Source organism: Apus apus, chromosome 2 (genome assembly GCF_020740795.1).
Source record: "Apus apus isolate bApuApu2 chromosome 2, bApuApu2.pri.cur, whole genome shotgun sequence".
Classification (NCBI taxonomy): domain Eukaryota; kingdom Metazoa; phylum Chordata; class Aves; order Apodiformes; family Apodidae; genus Apus; species Apus apus.
The window spans coordinates 63,670,187-63,685,472 of NC_067283.1; positions in this window are offsets into that span (position 1 = coordinate 63,670,187).

Consider the following 15,286-nt stretch of genomic DNA (forward strand, 5'->3'; position numbering starts at 1 on the left):
CTTCAGACGGGGACCTCCTGAGAGTCCCCTCATAGCTGGCACCTGAACCTTAGACCTCTGGGTACAAATGTATGAGCCCTACCTGTTGCATTAATGTAGGATTTCTATCAGCTGTCACTCAGAGTAGCCCCACATGCTCCTCCAGACCCCTGGCTCTAGGTTAGAGACTGTTGCAGCCCTGAACAGTGGGAGCACATGCTTGCATATTTTATTGATCTCAGGATGAACTCAGGCAACACTTTTTTTCTTTTAACATTTATTCTACAATTGCTTTCACAACCCAGCACAAAGGGGAAGGCTTGTTCTTCTGCCCCAAAGGAGAATGCATCCTGACATGACAGACTGGACGCAGCACTGAAGGCAGAGAGCAAACAGTCCCTCGGCATGCCAGAGGATGGTGGGAAGCCTGGGTGTTTTTCCCAGCACCAGGTACTGGGAGGATAGAAATCAAGAGCATCCCATACCTTTGACAATTCTCTCAGAGGCAACTTGTCAAATTGGGAAGGATCAATAATAAAAACATTTTTCTATTTAAAGAATGATCCTATTAGTCGCCTTAGGCTTGCCCTGGTAAAAATCTCCTGGTCTTCTACCTTGAGAGCTGCACTGCAGCTATACAGATATCACACATATGTTCTTCCCCAGCATTTTTTTTTCACACATCTTTAAAAAGAGAGCTGCTATAAATCGTTTTCAAGTTACAGAGTATTTTGTTCCCCAGACAATACTTCAGTTTCCCATAATCACAGCTAAATGAAGAAATATTCTGGTAATGATACTAGCAAAGAGCAGTTGCTTTCAGAGATGGTTTTATAAAAAAGATCCTGGGAAATTGCAGGTGAAGCAAAGAGAAGCTGTACTCAGTTTACTCCCTCCTCCCCAGCTCTGATGAGGATTGCAATCACTCCCAGAAAGGCACCCCAAGCTGGGGACCATCATCATCTGCTGTTACTCTTATTGGAGCCAGAGCAGGGCTGTACACAAGAGCTGCCCAGGACCCAATCAGCAGGGCCAGAGCCCCCACACTGAGACAGGGGAGTAGGAGTCTCTTTGAAGGAGTTCATTTGCAGGTGCTGTTTTGCATATCGGGGCTCCCACTGATTTTCTCTCTCCATATTTTAGCCAAGAAAACACAGGAGCCTAGTACTGCCACCACGTCAGCTGCCACCAAGACTTCTGCTCAGCTCTTAAGCAATGAGCATTTTTCTGTCTGCACTACTGGGGCATACGGAACCCTACCAGCTCTAGACCCTGATTTACCCTGGTTTGCACCCATAAGCACGCAGTCAAGTGCCACTATGGCAGCATGCAGCATCTTTACCCACACCTTGCACAAGTGAAGGTAGGAGAGGAAAGGGAGATGCAAGCACAGGCTCCTGCAAGATCCACTTCCAACCAGGGGAGCCACAAGACACAGGAGGCTGCTGGCCATCTCTCAGAAAATCCAAAGCTCTTGTTAAAAATGCTCAAAAATGCTGGGTTTGGAGATTGGAAGAGGAGGATGGCAGAAGTATTTCTGTCTGTCTCCTCTGTCTTTGCAGAGACCATCTGTAAGAAAGGAGTAAAAAAAAGGAGAGCACAAGAGATGCAGTCCTGGTGCAGCCTGTTCTAATGATGCAACTCCTGAAGACTGCTTTGCCTTCAGATGAGACATCTCCCCAAGAACACTGTCACTCACAGCTTACTGCAGGTGTCAGGTGCCCTGACTATTGTTATTATTATTATTATTAGATATTTGCCAAGAGCCAGTGGTGCACCTGGTGCTCATAATCAACTCAAACAAGCTGCTGATTTTTAACAGTGGGCAGACTGCATTTCCACTTGTGAAAATTTGCCTGTTTGCTTCTTCAGGCACTATCTTCTCCAAGGGGAAATATGCAAAACAATTTTGTTTCCTTCCTGCAGGACCTTTGGTACCTGTTTGTTGTTTTTTTTTTACCCACACAACAGCCCAGCTCCTCACCACAGTGAGCCAGTCTTTTTTATCCATCAGCTCTTCAGGATCAGATCACTAATTCACGTACAGGATAAGACAACTGCCAAATTATTATACTACAAAGGGAAGATCTTCAGACACCTGTCATCTTGATGAAAGCAGCACCATCAACTGACCTTTGCCAGTTCAAGGTCGATAATGAGACAAGTCAGGCAGGAAGAGCAGCGTGTGCTGACTCCATTAACTCTGGCTGTGTGCACACTCAGTAGCACTGCATCTCCTGTCAATTAGTGTGGGTAAACTAGGGACTGCTGATTGCCAGAGACACGGCATAGCGAGCTGCTGCTACCTTTACTTCTACACCCTGCTGCATTTTAATTAGCTCCAGTCCCCTGACTATTTCTTCAGAGCTTCATTACTGCCGTCTTCAAGGAACTCGAGGCAAGCCTTTTGCGTTGCACGTCGCTAATGAGAAGCAATGTGAACATCCTCACCATGGAGCTGGATTAACGCTGGCCTGCCTGCACGCCCGCACGAGGGTGCATGGGAAGATTGAAGGGGCTTCTCAGCAGAACGCAGCGTAAACATAGCTGAGGGATGGCAAGAGAACAGAACGAGTCAGAGCCCACAAGGGAAGATATTCCCAAAATCACCAACGACGCAGGATGGAAAAGTGAGGCATAGTGTGTGCAGGTGAATGTGTGTGTGCCTGCATAAGGTGTTGTTTCAGTAATGCTTAATAAAGACCATCCACAGACAGTACAGCTTGATAGCATGAGGTCATAAGCTTGGAAATGGCACGTTCCCCCAAGGGGCACCAGCTCTGCCTTGCACTGCCCCATCAGAAGCCACCCATACGACAGCCCTGAGAGCTGGCAGGTGAAGGACCTAGAGTATCTCTCAGTCATTTCCAAGATTTCATATTTCTTTTCAACAGAATGCCAGGTGTTGTTTGGGTTTTTTTTTTAAACCGTATTTTTAATCTTTTTGCAGTAATTTTGACAGTATCAGCCTAGCTGCACTAATTCTCCTTGAGTTTCAATTATATTTGAAGCAAATAGTGATAGACAATTGCTGTCTTGATGGCTGAGTGCTGACCAGACCAGCTTCCAAATAGCTTCAGGTTAAACTGTTAAGGTCTGTACAGCTCTCCCTTCACAAAGCACAGATGTGGTTGGTGCAGGTCAGCTCTGTGAGGGATTCGTGTTGACGTTTGGAGTCAAAGTCTTGGTCCTGCTCTTTTTTCCCAGCTTCACCAGCTGACAACTCCCTCAGCATATGGGTGGTTCTGCTGCTAATACTTGGCTCAGGCATCTATATATCCCAGTTATAGCTCAATATGAATATTACCCAAGTCCCACTCCCACTCGGTACGACCACTGGTATTCATTCCCTTCTTGCAGCAATAGCTTGTTTAATTAACTTCTCTCATATGTCAGTCATGCCCTTACAGACTCACAGCTAATGAGCCAGCAAACCTACCTTGTGATTGTTTTCCTCAGTGAACACTGGCACAAATCTTGTAGAAGCAACAAAGAGTTGTGATAAAAGCACATTCAGAAATTCTCTTTTCTACATGGTTTCAGAAGTATGTGGACGAAAGGCCTGGTGGGAAAGGAATTAAGGGGCTTTTTGCTGACAGTGACTGCCCAGAAATAAATGATAGGTCTCCTTCAGCTCAGTGGCTGCCTTTACTGTTCTGGAAGGAAAGGTTCCTCAGAGCAATTTGCCCCTGGGAAATCTTCTTGCAATTAGTGACCCACCCTCACTTGGTGTTATCTGCATTGAGCAAACTTAGACCTACAGAAGGCTGTGGATTGAAACTGGCTTCAAAATCCTTGCAGTAAAAAATCATTCTTCTGAACGTGCACCAGGAACATCTGCTGTCCCCTTAGTGACTGCCTGTACAGTGAACCAGCCCTCCTGGAGGGGATGCTCCCATGACTGTGAAATAGAGGGAGGAAAAGAAACCTGAAGAAGCTGACTGACCACAGGGGAAAGCTTGCATCACCCCACAAGGAACTGGTGCAGGACTGTGCCTCTTTGGTGAGCCTGTGGCCTTTGCAAACCAAGTGACAAACCTCTGTGGCTGGGCAATTTCATCCTGCTGCTTATCAGAGTTGTTCTACAATTGCACGCTCTGGCCTCAACATACATTTCCATTATCAAAAAAAAAAAAAAAAGCCCCCAAACCAACACACTCCCTTCCCCCCAAGCATTACACCCTTTTTGTATTTCCTCTGAATGACTAAGAAAATAACACTTTGCACCCAGGCATGAAATATAGTTTGCAAAAATAAAAAAGAAATTACATCATCAAACCTGGGTTTGTTTTTCCAAAGTGCCTCTATCCACGGGGTGTTTGTTTTCTCTGAAACAAGAGCCTGCTGTCAGCCTCCACACAGCCCTGTGCACTTCCCCAAAGCTAACTGGAAAAAATTAGTCCTTTCTTTCTTAAGGCAAATAGCCATTATCCAGAAAAATATGGCAAATAGCCATTTATCCACCAAGCACCACTTCTCCTTCTATTCCTCACCCACAAGAGGTCAGATTGCTTCAACAGCCGTGCTGTGCCATCTAACAAACACTTGTTAGCCACCTGTGTGGATATCTTTAAAGCAGTAACTTTAAAAAAACACCCACCAGCATCCAAACATATGGATATGTGCCTGAGGGCTGAATACATTCTGTACATGGTTATTCTCATGCCTGACGCAATCTGAAACTCCATCTCTGCTGTTGCAGGGACACCTCCCTGCATCCTCCTACAGGCTCTTACGCAATGGTTGAGGATCGGGCAGTGGGTATCAGTGGTAGCCACAACCTAAATTCACTTCATCATCTCAGTGTTAGGGCTTTATCAAGCAGCCCTGATTGGTAAAGACAGTGCTGACCCAAAGGAACCTTATTTCCAGTCATCCCGATGAGGGCAAGAGTGGTGTGTGCCAGTGGCCACAGGGGAGCATCACTTCACCAGCCTCTCAGGGGAGCAGGTGAAGCCACTTTTACCAACTTTGCCCATTCTAGTAGAAATATGTTTTTATCTATTTTTCATACTACTCCAGCTGTGCATGCCTGCGCAGTATGAGGCTGACTTGAGGAGTCTGAAAACGTAAGATTTTAGGCTCAAAACCCTAGACCCCAAATCTCTTCTCTACAGGTGACAGGATTGCTGCCTTGAAAAGTGTTTTATTTACACACTTGATTGAAATTTTTACATTAAGATGAACTGGTTTCTTGACAGAAAATAGTACCACCAGTAAAGCTAAGACTATTTCTTACCCCACAAAAGTGGTGTATCTTCAAGGGGAAAAAAATAAAATAATTTTATAAAACCCCAAAATATTTTTGCCACTGAAAGGCAAGAAGACAAAATAGTTGTGACACGTATTTCATTGAAAATCAAAATGTTTTGGCTGGAAATACTGCAAAGTGCCTCAAGAGATGTGATAATTCATTGCAACCTGTTCCCCTAAGGAGTAGGCAAGACAAAGAACCCCCATTTGGCAGCATCTCAGGTCTTCAAGGGAGGATGTTTAATGAAGGCAGATCTGGTGGGACAAGACAATGCTGGCTGTAGGAAGCACAGAGGTTCCTCACGTGCCTCTACTAAAATGTAAGGGCAGCCTTTCTTCTGGCTCAACTGCTCCATATGACCCTGGGTATTATTCAACACTCTACTTTTTCTCACAGGTTAAAAAAAGAAAAAAAAAAAAAAGAGGGGAAAAAAACCTCTTACATTTGCAGACTCTGTTTTTGCCATTCCCTACACACAAGCCAGATAGCTGGTAAAGGACATCCCTTCTCATTCCCAAAGCAAACAGAAGCAATGCACAGTATGCATCACAAGTTGTCACACTGGCCATGACAGTCACACATGAAAGACCAGGAAGTCAAAGGAAATTTTTCCATAACTGTCTCCTAATTGGGCTGTACCTTTTCCAGCCTGTACAACAGTATCTCCTTACCTGCAGCAGCACCACCAGGCAGGACCCACAGTGTCTGAACCACAGCTCTCCAGGGAGCAGCTGTTTTTCCCAAAGAAAGGCATCTTGCAGCATTTTAAGCTCCACATATAGGTAAAAAAATGTGGATGTCTGTCATACTTCATGACTCACTTTGGGGCTCTGGCACATCCTGAAGTCTACTCAGAAATGCCTGTCACTCTGCATCTCCTCTGTTCAGCTGAGGGCTTAGTAAGGGGCTGGACTCTAATAAATGGAAGAGAGAACAGTGGCAGTAGCATCCATCCACAGGTATCTACCGTGCCTTTAAAGAAAGACATGCCTAGAAGGTTTTCTTCTTTATCATAATTAAATACTATTTGCATTCAAAAAATAAGTGACAACTGAGGCAAAATTTTGCTGTGGTATGCAGGTGTCTAAAAAAGTGATATAACAGGATTTTTTGAAAGCATGTTTGTACCTACTGCCCTTTAGAAATAAGCTGACAAGAAAAGCAGAAGAAAGACAAAGCAACACTGATAAAAATAAAGGAAAAGAGGGATTTAAGGATTTGTATTTGCCCACTAGTCAGCCACATAAATTGCCTGTGAGTAAGACTTTAAAAAAATGAAAAATGTGTTTGAGGCTTGCTAATTTGCCAGGGAGTAATATTTGTGCCTTTCTATCTGTCCTGTTCTAAATCACTCAAAGCAGACTGAAATGTTGCTAGAAAAGCAATATGAATCCAAAAAGAGCAGGAGCAAGAGAAAACATCCCTGGTAAGTGAAGAAAAGACATGGACAGGTTCTGAAGCTGAGAGTAGTTTCTGCAAATCAAATCACTAAAAGTGCCAAAGAGGTAGGAGAGAGAAAACATGTGGTGTAGTAGCTGTTGTGTGTCCATAAGATATTTATCTGAAGAATCTCTCCAGCACCAGTGTTATCTGTCTGCTAGGAGCACGGAGATACTTGAGCAGAATGAACCATTAGCAAGGTCTCTCCAAACAAAGACCCAAGGAGGAGAGAGACCAAACAGAAACTCGTATGTTTTTTTGTTTCTCCCAGGGTTTGCCAAAGGTCAGGGTGCAAGCAAAACAGCAGCATCGCTGACTGCCAGACTTGCTCCTTCTGCCCTCAGCAGTGATGAGGTGGAGACACAACCCAGGGGCTGCAGAGTCCTAACATGCTCCTGTGTCAACATGGCATTTCTCTTGCCAGATCTTCTCAGATTTGATCACGTTGGAAGAAGCTTCTTCCTGAAGATAAATGCAATCCTCTGTTAGGTAATTATCTAGATCATGGGCTGGACCATGTGAGAAAAGCCAGATATCAGTATGTGTTAAAAATATAAGGGATGATTCAGGATACTCACTTCTTTACCTCAGCCACCAAAACAAAAGTAATTTATGCTGGGCTAGTGCTACAAACATCAGTTCCTTGCTGTAAGGCTAAAAGCAGATTCCAATGATTTGTTCAAGACATATTTCAGCAAGGTGAAGTTTATTGGAGGAAAGGCCAAGAATAGACCCCATTCTGTTTTCCCCTAAACTCATGTATCTCCACTAGCTTTAATCTCTGTTTGTGTGTTACAGAAAAGGATTCGGCTCTACAGTTTTAAAGTTGCTGTGGGAACCAACATGCTAAAGCAACACTAAGAATGTGTGTAAAAGAAATCTCCTTGGCTCCTTTCTTCCCTAGCTGCAAGGTAGTATAATCCAGATAGCAGTATCACCCAACAATGAAATAAAGAGGAAGAGAATGCTAAAAGCTTTCAAAGAATAGCTAAATCAACAGGAATTGGGGGGTTGGGGGCAGGGGGGGAAGATACCTCAGACCTCAAGACCCTGACAGGGCTCACTAGGCAAAGCGAGAATGGAATAAGCCTCCATTCCTTTAACTCCCCATTAAAATGTGCTTGTTCACCCCCGCTGACCATCTTATTTGACTACTTTTTTTTTTTTTTTGCTGGATGGGTTTCAGTGATAACCACTGGGAAATCAAGAATAAAGTCCATTTGGTCTCTCTATTAATGAACTCCCAGTTCTCCTCACCCTCCCCTCTCCCAATTTATTCACAACTATTCTGTCTTCCTGAAATGAAAGAAGAAAAAAAAAAAAAGGCAAAATATAATTAGCTTCTTTATGGTCCCTCAGTCTGCTCTGGCATCAGTGGCTGAGCCTCCTACTTCTCCAGTGGACAACATACTGATGAAGAAAAGGATCTTTAATAAGACAGGAGTTTGATTATCTTCAGCAGCCCTGACAAGCTTCAGAGAGCCCTGGAATGAAAATAAGATTTCTTGCTCATGTTCCTGGCCATGTCATTCAGACAGTATGTTCCCCTGCCCAGAAATAAACATTTTACCCAGCCTGGATCACAAGGTTTCTTGATAATCAGTAGACTCTCAGGGGGAGTGAGGGCAGAGGATTTCATCTAAAACTACTGGTGCTAAAAAGAATAATGACATCTCCCCTCTGCCAAGCCATCACTTCTCTAGAGCTTGCAAATTAGCTTTAAAACTGGAGTGTGAAGCCATAATAATAATGAAGCCACATCCTTGGTACAGCCTGCTGATACAGTTCCAGGCCAGGCGAAGTCCCACGCTCGAGCACAGCAAGCTCATCTGCCCCACCATGGGCTGACCCCATCTCGAGAGACTGAGTCAAGGAGCAGACATCAATGCAGCCTGCCATCTCCTCCCAGACTTAAACCATCTCAGAGAACAAACGGCAGTGCAGTACTTCTACTGAGGACAGCAGAAGATGCAATGAAAAACCATTCATAGGATAAGGTGCCCTGCCACCAACAGGGAGAGAACTTCAGGGCTGCAGGGAAGGGACACTAAGGAGGCAGCCCAAAACACAAGCAGCTGCTCTAGCCAGCCTTGTCAGGGCTGCCGTCTCACCAGGAAGGAGATCAGGCCTTCCCTTCCTCAGCCTGCCCATCTATCCTGGGCCACATCACTGCAGGAACAGGTTGAGTCCCACCAAGCACCACCACGCAGCAAAAGCTCCCATTTCCCATCTCCTCCTCACCTCCCAAAACCAGACTGGTCCAAGGACTGTGCTGAGGACCCTCACAGTGCAGCAATTCATCATTCATGCCCGACCAATTAAATGGGCTGGTTCATACCATGCACAGGTGTGCCAGCTCCCTCTAAACTGGGGTGCATATCACTGTGTCTTATGCTCTAAAAGCACACTCCTCTTTTCACATGCACATACCCCCCAAAGAAAGGTACAGGCTTGCACTGAGCATATCCGGGTTTGGAGCAAAAAGCATTCCCCTAAATAGAGGACAAAAATCTGATTCCAGTTCCAGCCTTCTACAAATTATTTGATATTAAAAATTAATTCCCTCTGACTCTGTTCACACCTCTGTGGTGTTTACTGACTGAAAACATGCTGGCAAATGTGTTTACTGAAGAAACATTCCTTGCACCAGCAAATTTTAGGCAAATATTTGTGGTAAGCAATTTTTGAAACTGCAAACCCAAATATTTATCCCAGAAGAAGGATTCTAGAAGTCCACTCAAAGGACAGAAACATACCAGGTAACCTCTGTCTCCAGCTAGCCGGACAGGCGCCTGGCAGCTCTGTGGACAAAGAATCCTTCAGAGGGATGCTGGGGACCCCTGATAAAATCCCAGCTTGCTTACGGACAGACCAAAACCCAGAGGAGAGGAAGGAAAAGAATTTATGAAGCAAGCAACTCATGGCAATTATTTGTTCAGTGTTCATCATGTTTGCTGAAGGGGAAAGTGCACTCGAGGCCTGACAAAGCTCCACCAATGTGAAATGGGCTCTATCCCCTTCTGTTTCTTTGGCAAATGAAGAGCTGCAGTGCTCACACTGGACTGCATTTTGCAGGCTATGCCCTTGGAAGCAGGGGAGCAGGGCAGCAGGATGGTGGCCAGCAGCCCGCAGTTAGATATGAAAATACCATGTAGATGGAAAGTTGTGCATAGCTGCAGAAATGCCCTTACATCTGCATAAAACAGACAAAAGAGTAGCTTAGGAGGCAAGTGTTGTACTAGGTTCAAGCCAAATGTCTATAATATATGTTTTATTTGGTATTTACACAGAACCTATCTGAAAATGAAGGTGCCTTTAGTTGCCAAGGGTAGCAGATGTTTTCTGCAAACTACTGCCAAAAGTAAATAAAGAAAGGGGGTGAAGTAGAGAGAGAAGTTCAGCTCCTTCAGCATGGAGTGCCTGGTGTCCAAATACTCCAAGTCGACACACAATAACATTTAAAATACTTAACCGAAATGGCTGAGACTGCAGCTGATTATTTTTAACCTCACCAACAGCACAACAATCAAGGATGGGCTGCATACCTTCACGGAGTGTATGTTTTGCTCATCATCTCTAATCGATACCCTGGGCCAAGCCTGAGAAACTGCAGGAGCAGAATTCATTTGAGGACTTTTGCCACTGTCTCCTCCACAGAAACTGGGTGGTTCAGGCTCCAGAACTTGCACCTGGAACCCAGCCCTGCCCAACTGACCCAAGCCCATGCCCTTACTTCTACCCTCATCATGGAGCAGAGGGTACATGAGCCCTCTGAGCAATGCACAGCTCCTTCAAATTCAGTACCTCGATGGGAGCAGCAGGAGGAAACATGTACTGCCACCAGCCCAGTGCAATAGCTGTGTTACCCTCTGAAAAAAAGGAAGGGTTTTGTTTCTTGGAGTTCTCAGCCTTTCCATCTTTCGTGACCTAAAATTTCATTCTCTAAACTTCCTTGAAGTCATTTTAAGCACAACTACACATAAAAAGCCCAAATGGCCAACAAAAGATCAATAGAGTTTTTCCCAATGAGACCTGTGGAAAACTGTAATTTTAACATGCACTTTCAACATTTCTCAGACTCCCTGTCTCAGTAAATACCACACAGCATATGGTTCTAGGCATCACAAGAATTAAGCAACTATCAAAAAGATAATGAAGCAAACTCACAATAGTGTTTAAAATATCTGGAAACCTGTGAGCAACTGAAAAGGTTTAGAATGATGACACATTGCAAACAGGAAAACAAATAGAAGACAGTTTTCTTTTAAAGCAGCTGAGAATATGAAGCGACTGTGAAACTGCAGAAAATTTGTCATATATATAAAGCAGAGGTGTTGATAGTTAAAAATCAGGAGGCTTAATTCATCCTTGATAAGGGAGCAGAAGGTGATCAGCACCAGAACTCTCAGTCAGAGCCTGCTTGGGGGAACAAACTCCTGGGGCCACAATGAGAGTTCACCAAGCAAAAATGTTTGCCAGGTCTGGACTGGCACTTGAAGTCCTCCAGCAATGTAAGCACTTTAAAAAGTCCAATGCACTGAATGGGAAGCACCTGAGGCAGCGGTACAGTGCTCAGAGCCAGGACAGTGGGTGCAGAGGGCCTGGCAGCTCCCACCATTTTTTGAATGTGACACTTCAGGCAGCCAGATGAGGAAGAAATTTTCAAGCCACAGTATTGCTTCCAGAGGCAGGCGCAAGCCACATTACATGGCATCTCTGCAAAGGCCACTATTGCTTAAAATTCCTATGGGGAAGAGGCCAAATCCAGCCCCTGCCCACTGCTCTGGTACAACCTCAGACAGGAGAGAGAAATCTGAACTCACATGCTGTCAGCCTAGCTGCTATTTCAGCTGCAGGGACACTCACTGGACCACAGCAAGGCAGAGAGCATCTCAGAGTCTCCTCATACAACGGGTGGCTGGGAAGTGCCCTTGTCCTGTTGGCCCTGGAGAGGGAGATGCACATAACCACATCTTTCTGAAGATTCTGAACACCAGTTGTTGCGTTGCATGGAAATTCACATGAGAGCACTGGCCAGGTTGCCAATTGCTGACTTTGCCAAGAGTGAGAAGGAAAATCCTCAGCATTTGAGTTACTTAAAAGCAACGCCTGTATCCTGGGCTGCATCAAAACAAGTGTGGCCAGCAGGTAAAGGGAGGTGATTTTCCCCCTCTACTCCACTCGTCTGAGGCCCTGCCTGGAGTACTGTCCTGTTCTGGGGACCCCAACACAGAAAGGACAAGGAGCTGTTGGAGTGAGTCCAGAGGAGGGCAGTGAAGATGATCAGAGTGCTGGAGCAGCACCTCTCCTATGAAGACAGGCTGAGAGAGTTGGGGCTGTTCAGTCTGGAGAAGAGAAGGCTCCAGGGAGACCTTATAGTGACACTCCAGTACCTGAAAGGGCTACAGGAAAGCTGGGGAGGGGCTTTTTATAAAAGCACGTAGTAATAGGAGTGGCTTTAAACTGGAAGAGGATAGATTTAGGTTAGACATTAGGAATAAATTTTTCAGTATGAGGGTGATGAGGCACTGGAACAGGTTTCCCAGGGAAGTTGTGGGTGCCCCCTTCTTGGAAGTGTTCAAAGGCAGGCTGGATGGGGCTTGGAGCAACCTGGTCTAGTGGAAGGAGTCTCTGCCCATGCAAGGGAGGTGAAACTACATAGTCTTAAGGTCCCTTCCAACCCAAACCATTTTACAATTTCCTACTGAAATCTCATTAGAAAACATAACTACGCCTCTGATAAAGGCTCGCTACATTGTACAGCCTTCCACGTATTAGTAAGTTTAATTATTTGTGAGTCTCTAGAGCCTAATAATTACTGAACCATAATTAATGCAAATGTCGGTCACATCCATGTTAGCTGCTGAGCTGTATGTCTCAGAGTCTGGGGGACCTAGGGGATCGTGGTGCACACTGCAGCTCTCACTGGCCCTGGGTTATCCCTGGCAGGGGGTAGCCTGCACTTGGGTTTCATCCTAAGGAAACATGCCCCCAGGCTTGGGAACTGAGAAGTGCTGCTGAGTTCAGTCAGGACAGAAAACCTCACCAACTACCTTACAAGCCTGTGCAGAAAGGTGGATTCTCAGAAGTACCTTCTGTTGGAGGCCAGTTAAGAGAATAAAAATGTTTCCTTTACTGCTCCACAAGGGATGAAGACTATTTTAAAAGGAGTAGCCAAAACCAGTAGTAGCAGTAGACAGTACCTTCTGGGACTAACTGCAAAGCACTGTTTACAGAAAATCCAACATTGGTTCTGATTCTATGAGCCTCAGAGACTTTTCCTTCATGTGAGTCCAAGCCACAGCTTGGTCCCACCAAAGGTGATTGAAATGGACAGCACAGGCTGTCCAAGCTCTTGTTTTCAGAGAAAGAAAAATTACAGGAGAAACATTTGTATCAGCATAATAATTTCTTTGACTGTTTCGCCTTCCTTCTGCCAACCCTGGCTAGTAAAGAGATCACTCTAGCTAGGAAGTTCTTCCTATAAATTCCTTACTTATACACCACTGCTGACTGTTTGATGATGCTGTCATCTTCCCAATGCCACAACATTCTTTCAGAAAAAATGTGGCTATTCTTTTAGATGACATACTATTTAACAACAAACAACAAACCTCTAACTTCAAATACTGCAGAAAACCATCATCCTGTGACCAAGAACTGCAAAATGCCTGAGGTAGGAAAATACTATTCATTCTTGTAATGGATTTTATGAACAAATCAAATGAGGTGAGATGATTCTGAAAATGTGATCATTCATCACCAAAGCCTTTTCTCACCTTGTACTCATCAGTGCTACTACCTTCTGCTGCTGAAAATATGTCCTGTACATAGAAATAGATATAACACTCATAAGCATGCACTCCAAGTGCCCAGCCTTCTTTGGAGAGCAGCAGATTTATAAAGATGTGAGGAACATTTAATCAGTCTTCTCGTTTTCTTTCTTTCTTTTTGCTTTCTTTTAATAAAAAACTATTCCAGCTGTGGAATATTAACTATAAGCTACTTCTTAAATATTTGACTTAACTGTTCTCCTTTTTCCTCCATCTCAGAAATAATCCTAATATAGCTGCACAAGATATGCATCATATTTTTCAGGCTTGATGTTGCCTGTCAGAAGGGCAATGATTTTAGAGTTACAGAGATATAAAAAATCCCAAAGGTCTGAGCAAACCAGTAACTTAGACACCTTCAAGCATTCTCTGAGGCTTTGGGAAAGAAAACGCTGTGGTCGCAAAAAAGTGGGTTTGGTCCTGGCAAAGTTTTGCACATGTGTTTACATGTTTGTGTGTGCTTTTTAATGTTATGAAATACCAGAAAGAACTTTCGGGGTTTGTGGGAATAAATTTTCAGCATTTTTGCTCATTTGAGGGAGGGTGGCCAAAAAAATTCTATTCACAGAAGCTTGGCAGCAATCCCTCACAGAGACAAATCAGTACATTACAAGATAGCGCTGCTCCCTTTCCACTGTGCAGCAATGTAGGATTTCACACTTCTGTTCACATTGCAGAAGATTGAATGAAATTTATCAGTGCTCCAAAGGATCATAAAAAAAAAAATAAAAGAGCAAAGCCCAGTCCTCATCCTGCAAGGACTTGAGGCTGGGGGGAGATACTGTGATGGGTTCGAGGAAGGGATTGTATGTCTGCTGAGGCTGTGGTGTTGCAGGCTGGTTTGTCTCTTGGCCAGCAGCAGTGTGGTCAGTCCAGGACTCACTCTGTGGCCTGCCCTTGGGAACTTTCCCTCAATTTTCAAGGCTGAAGACAGATGGTTTTTCTGCTATTTGTGGCTTCAGGGGGAAAAAAAAAAAAAAAAAAAGAAGAAGAAGAGTGTAGAATTTCTGTAATTTATTCTTCACCTACCCTGGTGGCTGATTATTAAAGAAGGCAGTCAAAAGAAATGGACTTTGGCTATGTATTATCCATTGTTTTCAGGTTGAATGGCACCTCACTCTGAGTATGCAATGTTGCAATAATAAGCAATTTCAAAACAACTTAAAATATCATGAGGCTCCAGCTCCAAAATTATACTCCCCCTGCAGAAAAAAAAAAAAAAAAGAAAGAAAAAAAAAGCAGCAGCACAAAGGTTATTCTTCTCTGTTTTTTTACCCCAACATACACTTTTTCCTCCTGCCCTGGAAGATGCATTTCCTGCATCTTTCATTCTTCCATCCTCTCTCACCAGCTGTTTTGTCTCCCTGGTGCACATGAAGTCCTTCTCAATATCATTGTACAAATTTCCTCCTCTGTCTTCCTCACAACAGTCTTAACAGGTATTCTCTCAGTTATCAGTCCTCCTGGCCAGACCCCCTTCAGCTACCCTGCTCCTCCAGACTCTCTCTGGACTTTGTGACACTTACGCAATGTTTTTCAATGCATCCTGTCTTTCTGACCCTCAGGGAAGACCTGCAGCTTCTAAGATAATAAGAAAGCTGCGTTGAAAAATAAGGGAGGGAGAGCATCCTAGAGGGACACCAAGGTGGTTCTATTTAACATCATTCTTCATAGGTAATAAAATTTAATTTGCTAGAAGCTTCACTAAGTCTTCATCCCCTTTCTGACCTTAATTTTTATATAACTGAGACACACAAAGATCTAAACTGGGAAGGTATTC